The 9466-nt window shown below is 49.5% G+C and overlaps 1 long non-coding RNA gene across 1 annotated transcript in view; it reads left to right on the top strand.

The window, feature by feature from the left end:
* The first annotated feature begins 2012 nt into the window (after positions 1–2012).
* Positions 2013–9466, top strand: part of LOC123520985 — a 38333-nt gene continuing 30879 nt past the window's right edge. Inside the window, exon 1 of the long non-coding RNA XR_006679490.1 lies at positions 2013–2137. This is a non-coding gene — a long non-coding RNA (uncharacterized LOC123520985). The remainder of the gene's footprint in view (positions 2138–9466) is intronic.

Genomic DNA, 9466 nt, shown 5'->3' with positions numbered 1-9466 from the left:
TTGCACAGGATAGTTGCAAGTGAATGAGTTGATTTACATCAAGAGTGTAGCAATAAGCCATCAAAGTATGCTTAATAAGTGTTTTCTAGTATTATTCCAATCTAGCAGTGATGTTGAAGAATTCCAGATGTAAAGGGAAAGCAGAAATCCGCACTGAAAAGGTGATACTTGAGCAGAAAGCTAATGAAAAAGAGGGAGTGCTCTGTGTGGCTGGATGGAGAAGAGTTTCCAGGCAGAGAGAATGGTAAATGCAGGGCTCAGGGCATTTTTGGCGAACAAGGAGACTGCTAGGTGGTAAACAGACTATAGTAAGGCTTGAAACACTATTCCCATAATCCCGGCAAAGGATGATGGGTGTGGTGGAAGTTATGGAAGTAGCACCAGGTGTATTCTCCCTTTGGGTTCTACATGAGTATTGGTAAGGTTTCCTTATCACTCGGGGGAGTGTCTGTTGAATTGGGGAGACTTCAGTACAATTTTGTACGGCTGAAAAAGATGTTTACTTTTATTTCATCAACCACTGTGTTAGTCTGAGTAGACTAGAGAAACAAATTCATAGACACTCATATGTGTATAAGAAAGAACTTTTTATAAAAGAGCAGCGGTACATTGAGAAAACATCCCAGCCCAGTCCCGATTGAGTTCCAAAGTCTGATATTAGCCCATACGACCAATATCAATCTGTAAGCTCCTCTTCAGACTCACAAAACACATCAATGATGCTGAATCCAGGAAGGTCACAGGCTAGTGGTGGAAAGTCTTGTGGGTCCTGTGGTGTTGTAAACATCTGAGCACTGGCAGGGGTCTCCACATGGCTTCTCCAGGTCCCAGGACATGGGTACTATCAGCATAGAACCATGTGTTGTGTCAGTAGAGCATCTCTCAGGGAGTGAGCTTGTGTCCCGCCTCCAACTAGTTATTTATCTCCTTAGCGCCTCCAAATGAGGTCCTCAAGCTGGAATCTAATTGAAAAACTCCACCCCTTCACTCATAAGTCTCAAATTGACAATAGATTATGTAACTACCACAACTATGACAAGACATTCAACTGTGAGCATCATAACAAACTATGGATCCCCTTGAGAAGAATGCGGGCCCCAGAACACTTCATTGTGCTCCTGTAGAACCTGTACATGGATCCAGGGATAGTTGAATGGATTAAAACGAAGAAAGGTGTGTGTCAGGATTGTATCCTCTCACCATACTTATTCAGTCTGCATGCTGAACAAATAACCAATGATTGAGTGGGACCAGGCAAACAGAGTGTGTGAAAAATGACTAGAGGGGATGAATCCACTTTTCCATTAGACTCTGTACATAAGAATGAGCCATTTCAGCAGCAGAGAGAACCCCACTGTCATCATGGAGAGAACAGCCACCAGCAGAACTTGTGGGAGAAGCCTGCCAGAAGTGGTGGAGGGCCCAGAGCCCAGGAAACAGAGCCCTGCTGAGACAGAACAAAGGAACCCATCTTCATTAGCATGTGCTTTCCAGGCCTACGGACGGCAGGGCTTCCTGGGCCACAAAGGACTGTGAGACAAAGCTGAGGTCCAGAGACAGGCTTGGCTGCTGGCTAGGCAGAGATTTTGCTGTTGACCAAAGACTATCTTTAATGTTTTCTGATACTGGCTTTTGGTATCCTGCTACCCGTCTGGGCAGGAACAGGAAGGCAAGGGCTGACCAAGGACAAAAGCAAGCCAGACCAGCCTGCGCCAGATAAGATAACCAGTACCGGGGAAGTAAAACCAGATGCTCCAGGTTCAAAGAAAGCCGCAAGGAGCCAGCAAACAATCCTTGGAGCAGCCAAACCCCTATCCATAAATGCCGGACATTCCTTACCATCCCTTTAAAAATTCACGCCCCCCACTGCTGGGTGTGACTTCCCTGGCCTGGTAGCCTACGTCACAGAACCTCGTCCAGGAACTTCCCCTAATAAAGCTATTTCTGTTTCTGCTCTCCTTTGTCCTATACTTTGTCTGTCTCCCCGTGCCTCAGCTTTGCCTTTGCATTTGGTGGCCGAAACCTGGGAGAGGGAGGGACAGTGGCTCCATGCCGTCCCGGCCCTGCTTCAGCTGGGACGTCGCCCACCCGCCCTCTCCTCTCAAACCTCTGGAGCTATCTGAATGAGCGACTTCTGGTCAGTATCTTTCTGTGGATGTTCGTTCTGTCTCGTTAGTTGCTCTGGACACTGAGGACCAGCAAACTCATATGGGAACATAGGGTCCATGGGAGGCTACCTAGCTGAAAGCCCTGAAAAGCAAGTACGCTAGGAAGCCGAATGTGGCGCCGCTGCAGGGGGTTATTCTGCAACCCTCGTACCAAGAGGAGTGGAAATAACTGCCTTTCTCAGAAAGGGTGCGACGATGAGGCCAGTTTCTCGTGTCCATCTTTTCTCTGTGTCTGTCTTCTCTCATGTGACTTCCAGACTTTGTCTCTGTGTTTTCCTCCTGGGAGTCCTGCTGATCACAGGACTCCCAGCACTAGGCCGAGCAGTCACTGCACCTTCTGACTGGACTAGGGGACAAAGGGTGTGTCTGGACTTTTTCTACCTGTTTTGCGTTTGCAGCGCTGCGCTGCTTTCTCTAAAACTCTTCTACTTCGTCTTTTTGCTACTTCCTTTTCCCCACCCTGAACAAAGGCCTCGGACAGCCCTTGATTTACTGGCCACAAAGCCAGGCCCCTCCCCCTCCTCAGCTCCCTGTGGGACTGTCTTTCACTGATGCTGGGTCCCTGTCGGCCAGTTAAAGCCACAGACCTGCGCCAGGGAACCTTCCTGTTCCGGAGAGTCCAGGACTCTCCCACAGGGCCCCTAGCTCTGACCGGGATGCCTCTCAGGGTTATCGGGCCACCTCCTGATTGATGGGTGTGGGCAAGACCAGGAGCCGTCCTTCTCTGCCTGTACGCCCTGCAGTTTAAGACACAATGGGAAGCGCCCTCTCCAGGCCTCCCAGGGACAGCACCTTGGGATGCCCGTTGGCTAACCTTGCTAAACTGAGCCTGGCTCCAGGCATTCGCCCTAAGTGTCTAGTCTTTTTCTGTAACTGAGTGTGGCCACAATACAAATTGGACAATGGGTCACGCTGGCCAGGAAATGGTACTTTCGATTTTACCATTCGCCATGACCTTGACAACGTTTGTCAGTGAACCCACAAGTGGTCAGAACTCCCGTATGTTCAGGCCTTCCTTTTCCTTTGCTCCCGCCGCTCCCTCTGTTCCTCGTGCCGACCTGCACAAGTTCTCCTGGCTCAGGTCCCCGCGCCTGTGCAGCTCAAGACGGAGTGTCAGCCCTTCCGCCATCTGCTGCCCCTGTAAACCCACGTCCATCGGACTCCCTGGAAGCTCTCTCTTTCCTTCCTTCCTGTCCTCCCCCTTACGCCACATCTCCCAAAACACTGATTACTTCTCCCCAGACCTCTTCCTCCTCCCAGGCCTCCTCCCAAACTTCACTTTCCCAACCACCCCCGCCTCCTCCATTGCCATCTCCTGTTGCCAGCCACACCTGTTCCCACCACCCTCTTGTCTGCCCCCTCCATGAAGTTTCAGAGGCTGAGGGACCTGTCTGAGTCCACGCGCCATTTTCCTTAACAGACCTCTCTCAGACAGAAAAGCGTCTAGGTAGTTTCTCACAGGATCCTACCACCTTTATTAAGGAATTCCGATACCGAACGCAAGCTTAGGATCTCACCTGGCATGACCCATATGTGGTGTTAGCTTCCACCCTCGGCCCTGATGTGCGAGAGCGCGTTTTCGCAGCCACTCAGCAGGACACAGATCAAGTCCATTTAACCGATGTCACCATGCCAGTAGGCTCCCAGGCTGTCCTGAGGGGGGAACTGGGTTGGACATACCAGGTAGACACCCCCGAGGGATGGAAAGGCAGGGCTCGCCAGGACTGCATGATATAATGCTTACTGGTTGGCTTGCCAGCCATCTCTCACAAAGCAGTAAACTTTGACAAGCTGTAGAGATCACCCAGCATCTGGGTGAGAACCCGGCAGCTTTCCTTACACGCCTAACTGAAGCCTTAACTCAGTATACTAGGCTAGATCCTACTTCCCCAGCTGGAGCTACTGTACTAGCCACTCATTTTATAACGCTGTCAGCCCCCAATATTAAAAAGAAACTTAAAAAGGCTGAGGATGGCCCTCAGACCCCCATCCGTGACCTGGTAAACATGGCGTTTAAAGTTTTTAACACCTGAGAGGAACAGGCAGAAATAGCACGTGAGTCCCGAGCCCGCCAAAAAGCTAGCTGGCAAGCCCAGGCCTTGATTGCCACCCTGAGGCCAGCAGGAGGGGGGGGTCAGAAGACTGCCAGAAAGAACAGCTTTCACCACCAACCGCCAGGACCTTGCTTCAAGTGCGACCAGGAAAGCACTGGGCTAAACATTGCCCGCAGCCCCGACCACCCAGTAAGCCTTGTCCGGTGTGCAGTCAGCATGGCCATTGGAGAAACAACTGCCCCTCGACACCTAGCCATGGAGGAACCGTCCTTCCAAACCCCAACCCGCTGTTGGCGCTGCTGGGTCTAGCAACCAGTGAAGACTGACAGCCTGGACTCAACGACCCCAGTAACCCTCGCTGAGCCAAAGGTGACAATCAAGGCAGTGGGCATACCAGTCTCTTTCCTGGTGGACATGGGAGCTACCTTCTCAGTTCTCCCTTCCTTCTTGGGCCCAACTTCTCCTTCCCCGGTCACGGTTATGGGAATAGACGGAAAACCCTCAAAACCCCTAATCACTCCCCCTTTGTTCTTGGACATAGGGGGCTCCCCTCTTTCCCACTCCTTCCTAGTAATGCCTTCATGCCCTGAGCAATTATTGGGTAGAGATCTGCTTCCTAAGCTAGGACTTAGCCTTCTGTGGAACCGCCTGCTACCCACCTCTCCTTACCCAGCTCCCTTTTGTTAACACTCTCCGCCACTGCTCCCTGATCCACAGCCTCTTTGACTCTACTGCTGCACTGGGTAAACCAGGAAGTATGGAACACTTCCCGGCCCTTCATCGCTACACATCATCAACCCATCCTTATCTGCCTTAAAGACCCCTCCACCTTCTCTTCCCATCCCCAGTTCCCAATTTCCCTCACCCACCATAAAAGCCTAAAACCTATCATTCAGCACCTCCTTGCTAATCAGCTTCTTCTACCCGTCCACTCTCCCTGCACCACCCCTATCCTATTGCTTAGTGCAGGATTTACATCTTATCAACAAAGCCATAGTCCCCATTCACCCCATAGTCCCTAACCCCTATACCCTTCTGTCCCGTATTCCCCCTAATACTACCCACTTTTCCATACTTGACCTGAAAGACACTTTCTTCACAATCCCACTGGATCCCACTTGTCAGTACCTGTTCGCTTTTACTTGGGAAGACCCAGACACTGGCACTGCCTCCCATATTCTTGGGATGTCTGCCCCCAGGGGTTCCGAGATTCACCCCATATTTTTGGCCAAGCACTGGCTACAGATTTGTTAAACTGTCCCCTCTGGCCGTCTACCTTGCTGGAATATGTAGATGATTTGCTGTTGTGTAGTCTATCTGAGGCCAGTTCGCTAGGACACACAGCCCAGCTTTTAAACTTTTTAGCTTCTAAAGGTTATCGGGTGTCACGCGCCAAAGCCCAGCTCTCCTACACATCTGTTACCTACCTGGGCTTGCGCCTCCAGTCTCCACCTTTACATTTACCAAACCCTGAAAAGCCTTTTTTTCCTTTACACTGATGAAAGGCTGGGTGTGGTGATTGGGTCCTCACTCAATCCTTGGGACCTACCCACTCACTGATAGCTTATCTATCCAAACAGTTACACAACAATCAGGGGATGGCAACTGTGTCTCTGGGCCCTAGCAGCAGCTTCTCTTACCAAGGACACTCTCAAATTGGCTTTAGGAGAGCCTATCCAAACTCTATCTACTCACAGGTTACAGGACCTTCTCTCACACCACGCTCTGTCTTTCCTCTCTCCCGGCTGCATGCAAGAAATCCGCCTTTTGTTTATTGAAAACCCTGACATACATCTGTGTCAGTCTCCCTCCTTAAACCCAGCGACTCTCCTGCCTCAGGAAATGTCAGTACCCGACACTCACTCCTGCCCACAAGTGGATGAGGAATTAACACTGCCTCATACTGGACTTTCAGATCAACCCTATCCTAAGTCTGATTAACTTTATTTGTTGTTGACACGCAAGGACAGCGGCGGGCTGCCTATGCTGTAGTCTCACTCAACCAGGTCTGGGAAGCCCAGCGCCTCCTGGACAGCACAACCTCCAAAAAGCAGAGCTCATTGCTCTAACTCGGACGCTCCATTTGGCTAAGAGAAAGACAGTTAATATTTTTACGGATTCTAAATATTCTTTCCTTATTGCCCATTGTCACACCAGTATCTGGAAGGAAAGGGGATTCCTTACCACTAAAGGATCTCCCATTATAAATAGTAAATTGCTAGCTAATCTCTTACAGGCCCTCCAGGTTCCAGCTAAAGTGGCTATCATTCACTGCAGGGGACACCAGACTGATAACTCTTTGGTCACACAGGGCAACAACAAAGCAGATGCTACTGCCAGAAGCCTAATTACCAACCTTGCTGGGTCAGCTCCAATACTCTACACTACCACCCCTGAAGTACAGTCCTCTTATACACCTCAGGAAGAAGCTGCCCTAACCCCAAAGGGAGGGGTAAAAACCTCTGAGGGGTGGATAGTTTTTCATAACAAAATAGCACTACCAACACAGCAAGCCCAGGACCTCATACACCAAATACATCACTCTTTACACATAGGACCCTGTGCCTATCCCAGTTCTTGCAGCCAATCTTTGACCACCCCACACTGGCGCAGCCCATTCAGACTGCTAGTTCCTCTTGTTCCACGTGCAAATCCATCAAGGCTCAGGGAGCCCTCACGCCAGAAGTCCCCACACACCAACTGCATGGCTATCTACCCAGCCAAGACTGGCAACTTGACTTCATTCTTATGCCTCGCCACAAAGGTCTTAAGTTTGTCCTCACAGTGGTAGACACTTTTACAGGTTGGGTTGAAACCTTCCCGACCAAATGGGAGACAGCAGATACAGTCACAAACATCCTGCTTACCCAAATCATCCCCAGGTTTGGTCTCCCCAATTCTATTCTGATAATGGCCCATGCTTTGTGTCCTAAATCACACAACAGGTTTCTTCTGCTCTGGACATCAAATGACACCTACACATTCTGCATAGACCTCAGTCTTCAGGAAAGGTTGAAAGAATGAATGAGATTATGAAAAATCATTTGTCAGAACTGTCCGTAGGGCTCTGTCACCCATGGGTGGACCTGCTGCCTCTCGCCCTAACACAAATTCGCGCCACCCCCTGCTCTCCCTCCTTCTTAAGTCCCTTTGAGTTAATGTATGGCGGGCCCTTTCTTTGTTGTTGTTTTTTTTAATCAATTTATTGGGGCTCATAAAATTCATCTCAATACATAGATCAATAGTGTAGAGCACATCTATACATTTGTTGCCCTCATCATTCCCAAAATTCACTTGCCTCTTGGGTTCCCCGAATCAGCTCATTTTCCTTCTCCCCCTCCCCATCCCTTCCTCTTCCCCCCTCCCCGATGCACCCTTGATAATTTATAAATTATTGTTATATCTTATATTACACTGTCCGGCATCTAACGGGCCCTTTCTTATCAACCATAATCTGCCAGTCTAACCACCACCATTAGCAAACTATTTACCTTTCCTTTCCTTTTTAAGGAAGCTGCTCCGGGAGCACGCAGAAAGTATCTGCCCACCCCAGACCCTACGCAACCTGACCTGCTGCCTGTCAGCCCTGGAGACTCAGTTTTCCTGAAAGAACTACAACCACAGCCCCTCCAGCCAAAGTGGAGAGGACCTTACACCGTAATTCTCACTACTCCTACAGCAGTTAAAGTACTTGGGGGCCCCAACTGGCAGGATCTCAGCGGAGTCAAGCAAACAACCCCAAGTCATGGTCACCTATATTCCACCCAAGTCATGGGGCCCACTCATATTCGCTTTACTAGGGTGCCTCTGCAAGCCACCCTAAGCCAAGGTAACGCTCCAAAGCCCAGAGTAAATCCTTTTGTGTGGGAATTTGTTGTCCATGAAACCTATTTGGCTAACAATGCTGCACAAACACATGTGGCTGGAAAAGGATATTGTGCCCTGGCAGGGTGTCAGTCACAAGTGTCCATATACTTTCCCCCTGGCACCCTAAAATCAATAACTACCGGGGTCTCCATGCCAGCCCTATGTTTCCGTTTTGACCAAACTGAAGAGTATTGCCAACAGTGGCCAGACATCTATGGTGGATGCCCATATTCCTCTTGCAAAGTACACGTAGCACTGGATTGGAATGCGGAGCTCAACATAAATAGAGCAGGCGTTTTTGTAGGGGATGGACGCGGAAACTTTCGCCTTAATATCGCAGATCCCTGGGACAACAGATGGCTGTCGGGAGTAGAGGGCAAACTATATCCTTGGTGGCACAGCAGCAAGCCCTCCAGCACCCTTAGGATTCATCGGCAATATGTAAAAATTCTCCCTGGAAGTTTTGATAACTTAGACCAAGTGGCACAGGAAATCCAGGATAGTGAACAATCCATAACCAACCAGCTACCGGCAATGGAGGGCTCCACACAGACAAAATATCCAGACAACTCATTCAAATGGGTCAAAGTAATCCAGGAGGCTGCTACACTCCTTAATGCCTCAGGAGTTGACAACGCTTCCTGTTATCTCTGTGCCTCCCTACAATGTCCATTGTTGTACTGTTGTACCCCTACTGACTTTATCCCATTCCAACAAAAGCATAAGCTGCTCAGGTCCTCTCTTAAATGTCCCCCTGTATACTCCTGAAGGGAATTTAAGTGTTACTTATCCTATGTGCTATAAGCCACACCAGGCTCCTGGAAACCCAGCATGTAACCTTACTCACAATGTCACAGGGACCCTCAGAGCCTCCCCAGGTATGTTTTTTTGGTGTAATGGGACCCTCACTAAATGCATCAATAGTTCTACACCACACCCCTGCCTCCTGGTAATCATAGTACCGCAACTTACCATGTATGGACAAGCAGAATTCACATGGCTGTGGAATTTTAAAACTAGTTCTGTTCCTCGCGACTTCAGGGCCATATTCTTACCTGTTCAGTTTTGCCTCTTCCCTGGCAGCGGCAGGGATTTCTAGCAGGGCATTGGGACACAGCATTCTCCATACACAAAGCTTTGACAAAAGACTCCAGCTGGTCATGGAATCCACCTGAGTCTCTCACCTCCTTGCAGCGACAGCTTACATCCTGGCACAGGTGACCCTTCAGAACCGTCGTGCATTGGATTTGTTAACAGGCAACAAAGGCAGTATATGCGTGTTTTGGGGGGAGGAATGCTGTTACTATATTAATGAGTCTGGGGTGGTCGAGCAAAATGTAAGTGTTTTAAACAAAATGGCTGATGAAATGAGGAACC

The sequence above is a fragment of the Echinops telfairi genome, unplaced genomic scaffold (genome assembly GCF_000313985.2).
Source record: "Echinops telfairi isolate 266 unplaced genomic scaffold, ASM31398v2 ScPeMD7_7468;HRSCAF=8506_0, whole genome shotgun sequence".
In the NCBI taxonomy this organism is placed as follows: domain Eukaryota; kingdom Metazoa; phylum Chordata; class Mammalia; order Afrosoricida; family Tenrecidae; genus Echinops; species Echinops telfairi.
This window is presented reverse-complemented; position numbering and strand designations above follow the sequence as displayed.